This window comes from Artibeus jamaicensis, unplaced genomic scaffold (genome assembly GCF_021234435.1).
Source record: "Artibeus jamaicensis isolate MK-2021 breed Jamaican fruit bat unplaced genomic scaffold, CSHL_Jam_final contig_729, whole genome shotgun sequence".
Taxonomy (NCBI): domain Eukaryota; kingdom Metazoa; phylum Chordata; class Mammalia; order Chiroptera; family Phyllostomidae; genus Artibeus; species Artibeus jamaicensis.
In genome coordinates this window covers 1,850,089-1,866,991 of record NW_026521939.1, presented here as the reverse complement: position 1 = coordinate 1,866,991, position 16,903 = coordinate 1,850,089, and the positions used below count along the sequence as shown (strand labels likewise).

General features: G+C 48.6%; 1 protein-coding gene across 2 annotated transcripts in view; it reads left to right on the top strand.

The window, feature by feature from the left end:
• XYLT1 (xylosyltransferase 1) overlaps window positions 1-16,903 on the top strand; it is a 302,373-nt gene that overhangs the window by 127,222 nt on the left and 158,248 nt on the right. The window lies entirely within an intron of this gene.

The following is a 16,903-nucleotide window of genomic DNA, read 5'->3' as shown; positions in this document are numbered from 1 at the left end:
CGTAATGAAAAAGAGAAACATCCTCGTGATGTAGCTTTGACTTACAGAAAATAAGGCATTAAAACTGTGGGCCCCTAGAGCTAAAGGATTCCCAGGCCTCCGGCACTGGCCTGCTCATGTTGTCCACACAGGGGAATGAGCACCAGAGTGTGCACCGCCCCCCAAAGACCAGACTCTCAGGTTCAAGGCTCAGCCCTGCCTCGCTCTGGCCATGTGGTCTTGGGTGGGTCACTTTGCCTCTGTGGGCCTCAAACCCTGTTTCTGTGTAGCGAGGGGGCTGGAGTGCAAGCCTCTGGTATCTGAATGTAAGAACAGACACCACTTGGAAACTCACACTTACCCAAAGGATACATTTTAGAGGTTTGGAACCAACACCCCATTTTACCAAAAGATTCTTATCTTCACAGATGAGTTTGGAGATGGTGTTAGGGACTGAATGTCTGTGTCCCCTCAAATTCATTTGTAGAAGTCCACCCCCACCCCCCTGCCCCATGCAATGGTATTAGGAGGTAGGACTTTTAGGAAGAAATTAGGGTTAGATGAGGTCATGAGGGGGGAGCTCCATCATGGGATTAGGGCCCTTATAAGTAAAGGAGGAGAGACCACAGCTCTCCCTTTCTCCACTCTGCAAGGACACAGTGAGAAGGCAGCCCTCTGCAAGCCAGGAAGAGAGCCCACACCATGAACCTGACCCGGGGCACCCTGGTTTCAGCCTCCCAGCCTCCAGAACTCAGAGCAGTCAACGTCGGCTGTGTCAGCCGCTCAGCTTCTGTGTGGTAGCTCGAACAGACTAAGACAAATGGGTACCTTCAAGTTGTGAGCTTTCGGAGATATGCATAAAAGGGATTTTTTTAAAATCCTGTTCATATCCAGTTTTTCAGAAGTCCATTTGTTATATAAATTGAAACACAGATGTATAGGCAGATTGCATTTTACTTGGACTTTAGGTTTGGAAGTTAGCACTTTAGGCAAAGAATCCTTGTGTAGTCTGGATTGCTGTGCTCTTGTGCGTATTCTCCCTCCTCCTTCTCTCTCATTCTTGCTCTCTTCAGTTCTCTCACTTCTGCTTATTCTCGCTCTTCTCCCCGCTCCAGCCACCTACATAGGAGTTCATTCACCCTTTGGACTCACATGTGGTGTGCATCCACCTGTTCTAGCTCTGGCTGCTGTAACAGAATACGGTAGACCAGGTGGCTTAGAAACAAGAGAAATGTATTTCTCACGGTTCTGAAGTCTGGAAGTCTGAGATCAGGGTGCCGGTGTGGTCCCTCTTCCCGGCTGCTGACTGCTGTCTTCTCCTCGTCTCCCCACCTGGCAGAAAAAAGGCAGGAGCTCTGTTTGTCAAGGCACCAACCCCATCATGATGGATCTGCCCTCCTGACCTAGTCACCTCCCCAGGGCCCCTCCTCCTAATACCATTCCACAGGGGGTTAGGACTTTACATACGTTTGGGGGTGACACAAATGTTTGGCCTGTAAGAGCACCACGTCTAATCTCATAATAGGAAAATGCACTTGGCAGATTATCCTGAAACTGTCCCCTGTGTGCGGAGGGAGAGTGGAGCCCTTTCAGCTGCTCTTTGCTTCTCAGAGGATCTCCGGGGTCCCTTTGTAGTGGCGTGTTTCCCTCTGTGGTGGTGGTGGGGAGAACATAACACAGCAGTGCCCTTCAGCGGGCAGGGGCACCCTCTCCCCACTCCTAGCCTGACTCCTTCAGGGGTGCGTGAGTCTCAGCCAGGTTAGAAGAAATGAGTCAACACCCCATCCCAGGTTCCTGTGGCTGCCCCAGCGTCTGGGGGAAGGAGGCTGGCACACAGGACCGACTGTTCCTCACATGTGTGGGCTCTTTTCATCTGGAAATGAAAGTTCTCCAGAAGCCAGAGTCGGGGGTTTGTGGGGTCTAACAGCTATGAATGCTTTAGTAGAGTAACACTTCATCTGTTCAGCACTGTTAAGAAAGACGGTATTCTGTCTTATAAATAAATGTTCCAGAAAACTAGAGCAGACCCCTCTCAGTATCTCTCTCTCTCACACACACACACACTCACACAGCTGAGCCAGCATGTCTTCATGGAACATGTGTCACCTCTTTGCGCCTTATAAAGTGGTCCACAGAACAAAATACAAAATGTTCTCAGTGGCATCGTTATTGTTATCCTTACTATAATACCGTGTTGTGCTGCGATGCAGTGATGCCTGAAGGAGACAGGAAGGTGTGGCAGGGCCCCTGCAGGGAGTGGCCCCACCTGCCCCCGCTTCACTCCCCGCTGATTCTGCCCTCCTCCCTTCCTGTCAGCACTACGGTTCTCAGTGCATCTGCTTCTCAAAAGCCTCAGAGACCTCCTCTCATTCATACACAGATACGCACTGTACTCTGCTGTCCACCAGAATCCAGAGACACAGTATTTTGGGTATCAGAGAAGGTAGATTAGTAACTGTAGATTTATACTCATGTTGGACCCACGCACCTGAACCCAAGTCTGAGAATGAGGCACATTCTGTTTGATATAGTCAAGGTCCGGGGCATCCTGATGAAGGGGACTGGGACGAGCTTTAGAGTCCGCACACCCCTGAGCCTCAGTCCCCTCCTCTGTGCACAGGGAGAGCAGGCAGGCTCACTGAGTTGTTAGTGGAATGGTGTGGCTGCTGGCCGCAGCAGAAGTTTGGGCACGACACTGAGTGTAGCTGCAAACATACATACGGGCTTTACGGTCATGTGTTCCTTGCCACCCAGAGGCTGGGTCTGTGGCTTTGTTCTTGGCAAGTTTGCTGAGAGTCCAGAGGAATGTCGCAGTCACAACTTCATTATTCCATACTCTCCTCTGTGCAAAGTTGGGCGATAATGTATGTAAGTAGATTTATTTATCTTGAACCTGTGAGACCATTCTGTGAAAATAGATACCTTCTCATTCAGCTTTACCTGCCAAGGGCATAGAAGGAACCGAGACTGGCTTAACTGGTCCTGCGACTTTGATTACGACTCATTCCATTCCCATGATTTGGGGGGTAAAAAAGATCTTACCTGTGGATTTATTACATTGTTGACAGGTGATGCTTTTGGACATAGGCTTATAGTAGGTTTAGGGCCAAGAAAATGTCAGCTATTTCAAAGGAGCTGAGCTTGATGAGTAAGCTGAAATAGAACATGTGACAGTCACTTCACCACTGTCCTCTCCCAGTCCAAACCCCAGCACCATTATTCCCCACCGTGCCTGCACTGTACACAGGTGCGTTTCTGTAATCCTAGGATAGCACTGCTTTAGTAACAGCTTCTGTTGGGGAAGAGAGAGGGGAAAAAAGATATTCTGCCAAAGATATACGTCTTTGCACCTGAACTTGCACCTGCCCCTTCCTCTGCTTAGAGCCCTGTGCTTCCAAGTTCCGACAGTCTCACTCCCTCGGGTGCTTGCTCACAGGTCAGCTGCTGGGAGAGGCCATCCCAACCACCACTTTTAAAATTGCAAATGGTTACCACCCTCATCTCTCTGCTCTGATTTGTTTTTCTTCACAGCTGTTATTACCAGCTGATAGACTGTATACAGTTAGTTTACCTTTCCCATTCCATTGTAAATCCCAAGGAAGCATAGCTTTATGTCGTATGAAATATGTATCTGTATACACACACACACACATATACATATACAGTCATACCTCGGTACTCATCAGCTTCAGAACCCATCAAATCTCTGTAGTCATCGAATTTTGACAACAACAATGTAAAAAGGTTTCGGCGCTCAGCGCTTGGTCGGGACTCATCGCACTTGCTAGAACTTGGATGAGTCACGCCACCGCCCCACCAGTGGACATGCTTGGTTGTTTGGTTCTCCTCAGTCTGGTCGCGCGTCAGGAGTTTCAGAATGAATTGACAAATACGGAGGTACTGCTGTATTTATTGTTTACGTTCTTGTTTTGTTCATATATCCTGATCTCCTGCTACAGAAGTAATTCTCAGCGAATGAGTTAACAGATCATATGTGCACATAGTTGATAAGAGAAGCCTCAGTTTTAGAAGTGTTAAAATGGTGAAAAAATACATCCCTCTTAAAGGCAAGAGAACGTGGTAAAATGGCCCGAAAAATGCCTGGGCTACCTGGGTCAGCTGATCGCCCTACCCCTAGAATGAGTGAAAGGCTGAACATGTTCTAAAGACGTGCTAGGGTGAACGATTCCTCTCCTGACCCCCAGCCATCATAGAGTTAATCGCTGCAAAAATAAGTAAGTATTGTGGATGCCTATGTCCTCGGCTTATTTCCGAGAACGCCCCATCCATCCTCTCATGTGAGCCTCACAGTGGCGTCCGTGTCCTGCCACTTCAACAGATGAGATGACTGGGGCCTCAGGAGTTGTCAGAAGTTTTTGACTGATGTGGAAAAATTTTAAATACTCACAGATAAAATGCAGCATTGGCAAACTTACTGCAAAGGGCCAGCGAGTAAGTATTTGAGGCTTTGTGAGCCGTGTGCTCTGTGTCGCAACAATTCAGTTCTGCCCATACAGCTCTAAAGCAATTGTAGAAAATAGGTAAATAGACAGGCATGGCCGTGTTCCAGTAAAACTTTACGAAAAGTAGCTGGCAGGCCAGGTTTGGCCCACTAGCTATAGTTTGCTACCTCACAAGGAGATGTAATCTTCATGAGGGCAAGGGTCATGTCATTTTGTTGTTGTTGTTGTGTTTATCATTATATCCCATATAGGGCTTTGCACTCAGCTGCGAATGAATGAATGTGTGAATGAGTGAGTGAATGAACAAACCAGGGAGTCACATGGTGATCTGCCTGTTGAGACTGCCGTGACTAAAGCTCCTCCCTGCCTTCTCATTTTCTCTCCATACACTAGTTTCCTTTTCCTTCCTGTGACCTTCTCTCCCTCCTTCATCCCCTCCTCACCTAGTCCAGGCCAAAGGGCCAGCCCCCACTTTCCCAGCCTCACTCAAATGCCCCTGGGGAGTTGGAGTCGGGTGATGTAGCCTGAAGAGCTCTTCTGCCAGTGGTGGCTTTTTCTGTAACCTCTCGGGGCTCTGTGCGTGTGTACTGACTCATCTCCTCCCACCTCCCTATTCTCGGAAGGGTTATGGCGGTCTGCAAAACAAGATTGGATACATTAAAGTGAAGCCACTGAAAGGAAACAGGATGGTGGCACTGGGACTTGGAGTCGGGGTCGACGATAAAGCACAGGCATGAAGACCTTGCTATGGGGAGCCGGAGAGTTGGCTTAGAGCTCTCTAGCAGCCATCAGGAAGAGCAGGCCTGCTCCCTCCCATCACCCCGTGTCCAAATGACTGACACAGACCATTGCTCATGGTGGGCAGTCTGTTCTTAGTGCCCAGGGAGGCTGGAAGTCTCTCCTGAGAGCCTTATGAGAAGACACTGAGATCCAAGCACCAGCAGCCACAAGGCTTCCTCACAGTGGCCCTCATCAGAGTACCTGGCTGTCTGCTGCAGCCATCTCTGGCCTGGGAGTCTCTTGTCTTATACCAATGGGTATGTCCCATCTAGTTATCCTCAGACAGGTGAGGACACATCCAAGTGTCAGCCTGGGTTGACCTGGCATAGATTTCAGGGCAGCTACATGGTCAGCCGGACTACGTGGTCTTCAAACACCATGAGATTGTATAAAGCAAAAGCTGTCATTCAGGGAGACCAAGTGAAAATTCTGACTCTGCTTCTGACCTCTGGCCTAGTCCCATCACTCCTCCTGACCTCAGGCCCCTTCTCTGAGACACAGGGATCTGTGCTAGCGTTCACCACTGGCGTGTGGTGGGGCCCGCACACAAAGACCACACTGTGGCATTTGCCACTGTTATTTTACGTAAGGCTCACTGAAACATCACAAGGTAAATGCCATCCCCATCTGCCTCATGCTGAGGAGTGCTTTACACCAGTGTGCCTCAGCCGTCTCTTTATTATCACCCTCCTAAGAAGAAATTTTAATTTAAATCCTCCTTAGTGAGAGAAATTAAATACCAAGGGATACGATTTGGTCACGTGGGGTTGAGCTTCGGAGGGTCACACACCATGGCAATAGCTACGATTTTTTTCACCACCGCTCTTCCTTAACCAGTTTTGCCCTCAAGGGGCAATGCCACCCCTGTAGGGACGGCATGTTTAGCTATGTTAGCTCCTCTTAGCAGTCCAGTCGATGGGTGAACAAACTGAGGCCTGAGAGGTGAAGTAACTGGCCCAAAGTCCCTAGTTAGTGAGAGGGCATTGGAATTCAGTGTTCTGGCTCTAGCCTGTGCTCTGAGTAGCTCGTGGCAACAACCTGGACTCTCTGCTACTGTGTCTTGTTTTTTTTTGACTTACCCAAATACCTCATTAATTGTTTTGTCCTAGTAGACATAGTGTTGCCTCATTCTTGTTAATAGCTGCATTGGTTTCCACTTGCATCAGCGCAGTGTTAGGCTATTTAACCAGGTGGGTTATTTCCAGTCTTTTGCAATTAAAATCTCTGCTGTTAACAATCCTCTCTGCACATGTGTCATTTTACTTGAGTGCACGCAGCCCTGAAGATTGAATTCCTAGAAATGGAATTGCCACGTACTTGCTAAAACAGAGCATTTTGAGGGTGGAGGGGACAGCGTGGAAATGTCTCCAAAGAGCCGCAGTTCTTACTGAGCCATCTAAGGTCAATTTGCACCACTTTCTTAACAACTCACCTACTCTTCTGACCCCCCAAATGCCGCCTGACCTGGTTATTGATTTAGACGTGGGCTCCGCACCCCTGCCACCTTTTATGTATTCAGTCACCGAATTACCCTCTTGTCATCTGGTATTGCCTTGTGAAGCTTTGCACAGTTTATTTTTGAACTTCAATTCTCATTTCATTAAAAGTAAGCTTAGGCAGCCAGCTTTCACTCCTGCTGCTCGGGTGCTTGCTTTGAAACAGGGCTGTGAGAAAGCAGTCTCACGGCTTCTCCCAGGTCTCAACGCCTAGCAGTTTGGGTGAAAGCAAAATCCTCCCCACGTGGCTCGTCTGTTTGAAACTTTCCCAAAGAGCAGGTTCACATTCTGCAGTCTTTCCTCGGCCTTCATTTATTAGGGTTAGGGTTGGTGTTTAGCCACCAAGGAAATCCAGCATGAGTGGCCCAGATTCAGGATCTGCAGAGGGCAAATTCAAATCATGTCCCCTAGATCTCCTGGGGGAGTCTTCGTGGTTGAGAAGACAAACTCGGCCCCCTGCACTGTGACCTCAGCTAGGAAACCATGAGGTACAAAGGGGCCTGGAAAGTTACCGGAGTACCAGTTCAACCCCTCTCTGCAGCACTGTGCCGTGAGAAAAGCCTGCTCACTGTTAAAATCATCTCAGTCATTAAACCCAATGGTGTTCAGCGATGGTTGGTTCTGTAAGTTCCTGGAGGAAGAGCCGGTTAACAGGATGGAGAGGCCTAAGTAGTATTTTGTGCAGGTAGACTGTGCCAGCCTACTTTGTCTGGTTACAAAGTCCCACTGTGGCTTACTGCCGCCTCCACTCCCACCCTGTAAGCTGTTCTCTCTGACTCAGACTTGCTGGTTAAAGACAGCAGCCAGGTTGATAATTGCATGCGGCTGGATTCCAGTGCAGTGGAGGAATTCGCAAGCACCTGGGGTTAACCAGGCTTTCCTCCTCTGCCTGGAGCACAGTAGGTGCACAGAGATGGATTTAATGAATTTAGGCGTTCACTCAACAACTATTTACCCCATGTCTGTCATGTACTAGGTAGGGTTTAGGGGCCCATAAGGGACATGACAAGACAGCTTGCATTTTAATTGGAGGATACAGACAATGAGCAGATATATACTATCCCAGAAGTGACAAGGAGTGTGGGAAGGAACAGAGTAATAGGGAATGCCTGTTGGGAGAAGAGAGGTGGTTCTCAGAGGAGATTGTCTTCTGAGCAGTTGCCTGAGGGGTGAACCATAAAAATATCTCGGGGGAGATTTTTTTCCAGGCACAGAGAACAACCAAGTACAAAGACCGGAGGTGGGTTCCAGCATTTACCTTGAGGAGCGCCAGTTTGAGGTCTCTGTAGAGCCCCGCATCAGTTCAGAGCTGAAGGATACGCAGTTGAGCCCCTTCCCTGTCAGACGAAGACTGAGGCCGGAAAGGGGGGAACTGACCGCCCCAAGGTCACGCAGCTACTGGTGGAGCAGGGTTACAGCACTCCCAAATCTCATCCTCACACTTCACAGAGACTTTGAGAGGCCTCAGAGGAGCTGGGAACATGCCAGCCAACCTGGATCAACTCCCATCACCTCCAGGCACCAGCTGTGAGGCTCAAATCACTTCACCTCCCCAAACCTCAGCTCCCTCACCTGTAAAATGGGAATAATGACAGCAGCAGCCTTAGGGCTCACTGTGAGGAGGAATCAGTGAGAACATGTGGGCTCCGTGTATGGTGCGTAGTGGCTGTGCTGTGGTTGTTAGTTATGGGCACCACACTCCTTGGTCCTGAACAGGGCACAGTGCACCCTCTGCACAATCCCCCAGGTGTAACACTCACCCTTACCTGTGTGGTTATCACCTGACCCAAATCGTATTTGCATTTGTTTGGACTTTTCTTTTGGGGGTAGATTTACCCAGTGGAGACGTTTGGCGAGTGGGACCTTGAGGGACGTGCTTTGTTTTCCTCATCTGCAAAGTGCGGCAGGAATAGCACTATTAACTGCCTCGCACGTTCGTCGTAGGGACCCAGCATGGCAGTGCATGTGAGGGGTTCAAAGTGCTCTGTGTATGGCAGTATTACTAATAGAACGTGGAGTCGGGGCATCATGATGGGAAGGGGAGTCTACTCCCTGGCTCAAGCAAATGGCCTAATCCCTCCCCACTGTAGCATTTTCATACTAAGATGGGATACCCAGTACCCCTGGGTTACGAGAACTCAATGAGCTAATAATCCTAAAGTCTAAACATTTAGCACAGTGCCTAGCACCAAGAATCAGTACATATGACATTGGCTCTCTTCTCCATTCCTTTCCTCTTCCACAATGATTTCTGAAGGTATTTCCTCATTGTTTGATTCCATTTGACAGATGAGGGAACTGAGACTGAAAGAGGTGAGACTATTGAACACAGCCAGGATGTAGGGAGCCAGGATTTGAACCCTGATCGTTTGACTCTAGCCTGGAAAGCTTTCCTCTGCCCTCCTTAATTGCAAAACGCACTCTGGATTCCTTTTTTTCATTTTTATTGAATTTATTGGGGTGACATGTTTTAACAAAATTATACAGGTTTCACATGCACGATTCTATAACACATCATCTGCACACTGTATTGTGCGTTCACCACCCCAAGTCAAGTCTCCTCCCGTCACCATTTATCCCCCCATACCCTCCTCCATCTTCCAAACCCCCCCACCCCCAGCAATCACCACACTGTTGTCAGTGTCTATGAGTTTTTTCTCTTTTTTGCTCAATCTCTTCCCCTCCCACCAAACTCCTCCTCTCCATCCCCCCCAGGGCCTCCCCTCCTGTCCGCCTGCTCTCTATCCAAGAGTCTGTGTCTATTTTGCATTTAAACAATAGAATACTACTCAGCCATAAAGAAAAAGGAAATCTTGCCCTTTGTGACAGCATGGATAGACCCGGCGGAGAGCATTATGCTAAGTGAAATAAGCCAGTCACTCTGGATTCTTAATGCTTTGCTTTGATTGATTAGTGATCTGACAGATGAAGGCCAGATCCTTGGTGACTCATCCTTCTCCATCTTTGGTGTGAGCCAGAGGGTCGTTCTGGCCCTGGAGAAAGTCACCCCTGTATGTCCCTGGGCTCCAGGCCCCAGATGACTTCATCCCCAGCGATCCCTGCTGACACTCATGTCAGATCCACCTCACATTTTTATTTTCAGAGCCTCTTAGATGTCTTGCACATCTAATTCCCACTCCCATGGGGCTGTGCCTAATTAGCCTTTGATTATTCGCAAGCACAGAGGCAGAAACGGGGAATGGGGGCCTCCTTGCTCTAATCACCCACAGGAAGGTTAGGCAAAGCTGCAGCTTTCTAGAAGTGGCTGGGCCAGGATTGGGAGAGGTGAAAGCGCTCAAGAAATAAGCGGTCCACCCCATCCTTCATCCTTCACATGGCGAGAAGCAGATACTGAGCTGGTTTCCTCTGGGGCCCCGGTCACACCCCCAAGTGATGGCAAACATGTTTTTATTGTTGATTTTTGTTTCTTTCCCTGGGGCTGATCCTGGCCACCTTCATGTTTCCCCAGCCAGCTTTCCAAGAAGTTACTCCTGTTGTCACCAGGCCAGAAGACAGTTGGCGTCCTTTTAAGTTGCACATAAAGTAGGACATTTCTAAACCAGGAGTTCCACCACGTGCTTTGGCAGCGAGAAAGATCCATTTTTCTGCTCCCGAACTCTATTAATAGGAGAAATGATTCTAAAGAAAATGAAATACCTTCTGATTTACAATTTGTGTTGTCATGTGCAGGTATAGGGTTGTTCATTCATTCAACAAAATAATCTCAGCTCATTCAGAGCAAACGCTAAGTCTTTACAATGGTCTAGATTTGCACTTGTTGACGTTTGGGGCCCAAGAATTCCTTGTTCTTGGGCCATCCGGTGCACTGTTACGATGTTTAGCTGCATCCCTGATCTCTACCCACTAGATGCCAGTACCCCCTACCGTCAGTTACAGCAACAAAAAAATGTCTCCAGACGTTCAATGTGTCGCGTGAGGAATACAATTGCCCCCATTAAGGAAAACAGTTCTAGAAGGCTTTATATCATCTACCAACCCCACCCCCCAAACACCGTTTCTTCTCTGGCCTAATCTCCTGCCTCTCATCCTTTTACTTTCTCTGTTCTAGTCACACTGGCCTGCCTCCAGGCTGGACCTCACTGGCAAGGGGAGCCGCACGTGGCACGCTGTCACCTCAGGGCCTTTGCACTGCAGTCCCCTCTCCCTGACCTGTCTTTCCTCTAAGGTATCCATACAGCCTGCGCCCTCACCTGCTTCAATTCAGATCTCTGCTTGAGTCCCACCTGCTCAGTTCAAAACCTGCCCCGACCATCCTTATAAAAGTTGCACCCCTTGCAGCATGCCATCCCGTCTCCTGCTCTCTTCCACTCTGCTACTCGCATTATTTGTGCATAGTATTGTTATTATTAATGTTACTTGTTGTCTGTCTCCCCACGCTAGAATAAAGGTCCATGAGGGCAAGAGTTTTGTTAGCATGGTTTGTGGATGCCCCTGCCCCCCAAGCCCTTGTGTGACACTTCTTTTGTGACATAATTATTTCATGCCTGCTGTATACATGCACCAGGCACTGTCTGGGCCCTGGGAATATAATAGTGAGTAGGGCAGGTCAGATCCTGCCCTGAAGGAGCTCAGAACTGTCACGGTTCAGATCCGACTAGCCCAGAGCTGGAGGACAAGTCTTGTCCCTAGTGCCAGGGGACAAAAGAGCCTGGAGATTCCCAGCAGGACAGAGGTTATTTAGGGCCCTTCCCCAGGCAGCAGGGTGCAGGACTGAGTTTGGGGAGAAGGGCACCAGGGAGAAAAAGAAGCCCTTTTCCATCCACACTCCGGCACCCCCCTACCCCACACCAGCCCAGGCCAGCCCTGCTCTGTACTCCCAAGCACCTCCCTGCCTCTCCCCAGCCCCGCCTTCCTTGGAAGCCCTTGTAGCAGTGCAGCTTCCCACTGGCTCCATTGGTATTCAGGCCACCCCACGCTCTGAATAAACATTGCCTCGCCACCCTCCCTTACGCAGCAGCTCTTGCCTGTGGCCTGAGAGTGTCAGAACAGTGATAAAAATAGTGTTTAGTTAGCCGCACTCTGCTTATTTTGTACTTTCAAGCAGTAACACGTCTTCTGACGTGTCAGGCCAGCCAGCAAACCCATCATTTCTCCCTCACGTGGTAGAGCAGCCTTGAGACAGCCTCCGAGGTGTCCCATTCTCAGACTGGCGTCTCCGGCTGTCAGTGAGACACCCGCCAAGTTGTGCCCAGCTCTGGCGGCCAGGTTCTCCAGAAACCTTCCCTTCCGTCCCCCATCTTTGTGGGAAACCCCTAAAGAATGGGACAGAGTGAATTCTGAGGCCGTGCCGAGTGGGAGCTCTGTCTGGGGAACGGCGTGCATCCTTATGGCTGCTCCCCAGGTTTGCTTTGGAGATTCCTAATTACACTGTCCTGAGCACGTCATCTCTTTTAGTTCTCTCCCCCACATTGTAGCTAGGTCTGTTCTGTTTCACAGATGGGGACAAGGAGGCAGAGAGCTCGAGGTCGCCCAGGGCTTGAGCACCAAGAGGCAGAGTCCGGATCTGAAGCCCACGCCCTCCCCCTTCACAGCAGTTCGGATGTGCCTCCCCAGACGTGGCCACGGTTTCTGGCCTGAAACTGCTTTCAGTGGCCTTTCCGAATAGCGAACTGTAGTCGCTAATGTTGACTCTTAACAGGGAGATTCTTTTCCCACTTAAAATCTTTAAGAAAGCGCCCTCGGGCTTCTGATTTGGGAGCAAACACATAACTTTACACCTCCATAGTGTCGTACTATTTAATTGGTACAACTCTCCAACAATCCGCAGTGGCTTCTCTAAGTAGTGTTTGCATTAGGGAGATGCTTGCAGTGAGCAGAATGAAAGATTACATATTTGTAGTTGGGTATTAAACAGAGGTTTCTGGTGCTGTCTGGTGGTGTCGAACTCCAGGACGCCAGGGTGACCTGTCCTGCCGATCACTCCCTCCCCCTCCTGGTTTCCCCAGGAGCTCTGGGCATCAGTTAGCGTAGCAGACAGGGACCAACTTCTCGATGGCCCAGCGCAGTGTTCTGGTAAAAGGATGCTCTGGAGCACAGAGCTAAAGTATATCTCTACTTGGCTTTGGAAGCTATAGATCTGAATTTAGGGCCTGGAATGTTCCCATTCCTGCAGGAAGCCTGACTCCGTTTACAGTCTCATCGCGTGGAGCCAGCAGTGTGGCATGTGCCACAGGCTGGCCCCTGCCTCTCATGTGCAGTGGCCCTGCCCATTAGTATGTGGCCCACGCGGTGCGTGGGGCTGAGAGCAGTGGAGGAGCCTCTCACCCTTCACCAGAGAGACTGGGTAGAGCACGGAGAGAAGTGGGGAAGGTGTCTCCTTATTCCCACGTGCTTTGCTTTGTACAGAAAAGGGTTTCAGAATAACTGTGTGGCCCAGTGCAGTGCATTTTCTTATTCGCGTCCACTGTGAAGTCAGAGTTTCCTCTGCTTCATTTCTGATTGCGATTCTGGCAGCACAGTCTGCTACCAAAGTGGCTTTAAACTCCATCACCAGTCTGTTCAGGTGATGCTCGTTAAGTAAACACTTGATTGTAACGTGCGTGCAGGGATGCAGACTAGAGAGCCTGTCTGATTTTAGAAGCTTTTCTGCAGAACCTTCCTGCAGGTCCTTTCAAATCAGCTCAACAGAGAGGCAGAACTGGTGCGTGGCAAACGGAACACAGTTGGAGCTGATGACAATGGAAAGTGAGGGGCGGCAAAGGATTTTTTTAAAATATGAAGAATCCCATCTATGGCACACAACCAAATAACTGTGTCTCCCTCTTTGCTTTGCCTGCTAGGTAGCTCAGAGTTAGAGCTCATACTTGCATAAGTGCCCAAAGTCTATGATAATTTTCTCGATGCTTACCATGCTCCTGGTGGCAAATTGAATTTCCTATTGGGTTCTTTTATTTCGATTCTTTTCCTCACTTCCCCTCCATCCTATGTTTTTCTGTGTAATGTTTGCTCAGTGAAACTGTGTGTTTGGCTTAAGCCTTTTGTAGCATGGAAGAGCAGGGGTAAATAGCTTTGAAGAAAAAAAATATAATTTTTAGCTCTGTTTCTGTATATGTCTTTTACTTAAACATCTTTCACCCCTGCACCCCTTTTTGGCATATTCCAAATGTGAGGCGCTTTACCACCTATGTTGGCCTTTAAAGCTTTAGAAAAACACAGCTCAGAGGGCCCACTGGCCTCCTGGCCTCCGAGTGTGTCAAGGCCGTGCAAAACATGCTGTGTGTGTTTCACGCTAGCCAAATCCACACCCCTCCATCATCTCTGAGCTGGAGGTCTAAGACCCTGGGCCTCAGTTTCCACATCTGTACAATGGGAAATAGTTTTCCCTGCTTGCTGACCTCATAGATCCCATGTCTTACATGCTGTTCATGAAATGAAAGTCTGTCTAAAACCAGACAATTGTCCGGTGGCCTGAGGATGATGAGGATTTAGTGGAAGATCCAGGGACATTGACCAATGCCAGGCCATTGTGACCTGGTCACCTACACCAATGTGATCATTCCCTAACTCAGTTACTTGTTTTGGTTAAAAGAAGCCTCTGAAATCAGATGAGCTGGCTGTGCGTCTCACCTTTCCCTTTCACTAGCCATGGACCTTGGGCCTTGGTCTGAGTTTCTTCATCTCAATAATGGAGATAATTATGTGAGAAGTGACTAGCCCTGCCTCCGGCACAGAGCAAGCTCATGGCCTTGGGATCCATTAACAAATGTGTGCCTGTGGCAGGCTTTGGGCTCTTGGTTGGGTGGATGAGACTATCTGGGTCTCATCCAGAGACTATCTGGGGTACACCAAGTATAGTAGGGGGTTCTGGACGTGGAAGGCACTAGTAGCTCCACGTAATCAAGCGTCCTGTCCTACAAGCCGTCTCCTTCCTCCATGCTCTTGGCCCTCCCGGTCACGGCAGCCTCCAGAAACAGCTCGTTCCGTGCCAGGTGCTGGGACCAAGGCCAGCCCTTCTTGGAAATGAAATGGAACCATAATGAAAAATGCGACGGGCCTTCTTCTGTTTTCCTAGCTTTAGACTTTCAAACTTTAAGTCAGTCTAGATGGACACCTTTCTTTTCACTTAGAAGGTTGTTAAAAATTATGGAAAGTTTGACGCTAAGCCTGACTTACCGTGGGTGAAACTTTTAAGTCCTGGCTCAGCTTCTAAACTGGATGAGCTCCTTTGAAAAACTCTCAAGTCTACTTCTCTTTTTTTCAATGGGGGTGGGGCAGGGATAGCCAAGTTCAAAGTCTCCTTTAATTGCAAACTAGGCTCTGTGTTCTAAGTAGGGCAATTAAGGGATGGAAAGGGGCAAAAAAGGTGGAAAAACTGAAATCTGTCCTAACACTTTAGTTTCTGGATGTACTGTACATCCTTAAAACTGAAAATCAGTGGGATTTTATTAGTTCTAAGCCGAATGTTAATTTTCTGCAGAAAGTCTTCATCACATAGCTTTCCTGCTTCTCGGAGAGAGGTTGCCCAGAGCCCGGGTGTGTGGGTTGATGAAGCAGCTCTCGGAGTTACTTCTGCATCACCCTGGATATTTGGTGGGGTGGGAGGAGCTTTTTTAGGAGGAGCAAGTCAAATTTTATAGCTACAGAACTGAAACTTTTTTTTAATGCTCTGAACAGCAGTAATTTACATTGCCAGCTGTCACAGTGATGATGTTGGGTCTTGGATTTAGAATATGATCATAACTTTTTCAAGTTCCCATATCTGGGGAATCCAGAGAGCTATCAACCTAACATTGGAAAAACATATCAGTCAAACTGATTTTTGAAAATGACAGAGATTTGCGAAATTGGGGAGTGGAGGCACACACACGCTGGGGAAACAGAGCTGTGGAGTTTGGAGTTAGTTGTCACATGTCGTAGAGTGAAAAAACGGTGGGAGATAATTAAGGAGTTTTGCATGGAAATGGTAGAGAGAGAAAAAAGTGAAATAACAGAAAAGAAAGGGGAGAAGTGCTGACACACGTGGTGATGATGCAGTGAAGTGGTCTAAGGCAGAGAGCAGCAATCTACAGTGCGTGGGCCAAATTTGGCCCTCTACTTGGTTTTGTAAATAAAGTTTTATTGGCACACAGCCACTTGTTTGCATATGGTTTATGACTGCTTTCATTTCACAGTGGCAGAGTGGAGTAGTTAGTTGCCGCAGACTCTATGGCGTACAACACCTGAAGTATTTATTAGCACCCTGACTGACTGGTGTGGCTCAGTGGACTGGGCAGCATCTGGCCAACTGAGGAGTCGCTGGTTTGATTCCTGGTCAGGGCACATGCCTGGGGTGTGGGCCGGGTCCCCAGTTGGGGGTGTGCAAGAGGCAACCAGTCAATGTCTCTCTTGCACATCAATGTTTCTCTCCCTCTCTTTATCCCTGTCTTCCCCTTTCTCTAGGAATGACTACATAAAATCTTCAAGAAATAAAATAAAATACTTACTAGCTGGCTTTTTACAGAAATAGTTTGTTAACCTCTGACCTGGATCATCATGAATAAAAACTGACAGTGGGTTAGAATCCCTGCCCTACCACTTATGAGCCGGATTGCCTTAGTGACTTCATGTGTCTGTCTGAGGCTGTTTCTTTACCTCATAATGTTCATTGTATCATTGGGGTGATTCAATACATCACTCCAAAACTTAATGCTAAAAAAGTGTTTTTTTGTCATTTGTTATTGTTCGTGGGCCTTTGGGTCAGCTAGGTAGTTCTTCTGTTCTCAGTGGCGGCCCCGAGATCTTGCCTGGCTCTCATGTCTGGGGGTTGGCTTGCTATAGGCTGATCTGGGATTGTCTCAGCTAGGACATGTGAACCCTCTCCACGTGCTCTCTCATCCCCAGTACATAAGCCTGGCCCTGTCCACCTGGCAGTGGCAGGGATCCAAGAGAGGGAGTGAAAGTGCAAGGCTCCCCAAAGCCAAATTGGGAGCTGGAACAGGGTCACCTCCACCACGCTCTTGGGCAACAGGTTCCAGGCAGCCCATAATCAAGGTATGAGAAAACAGACTCCATCTCTTAATGGGAAGAGTTTGCCAAGGGCATGGACACAGCAGCTGTGAGTGCACTCAGCCTGTTATAATAAGACAAACCCCTATAGAAATGAAAGAAAAATACGCAGTACCTGACAGGCAGGGGTTGCGTGAGAAATCCCAGCTAGTATTCTTATTGTGAACGAGGCTGCATGCC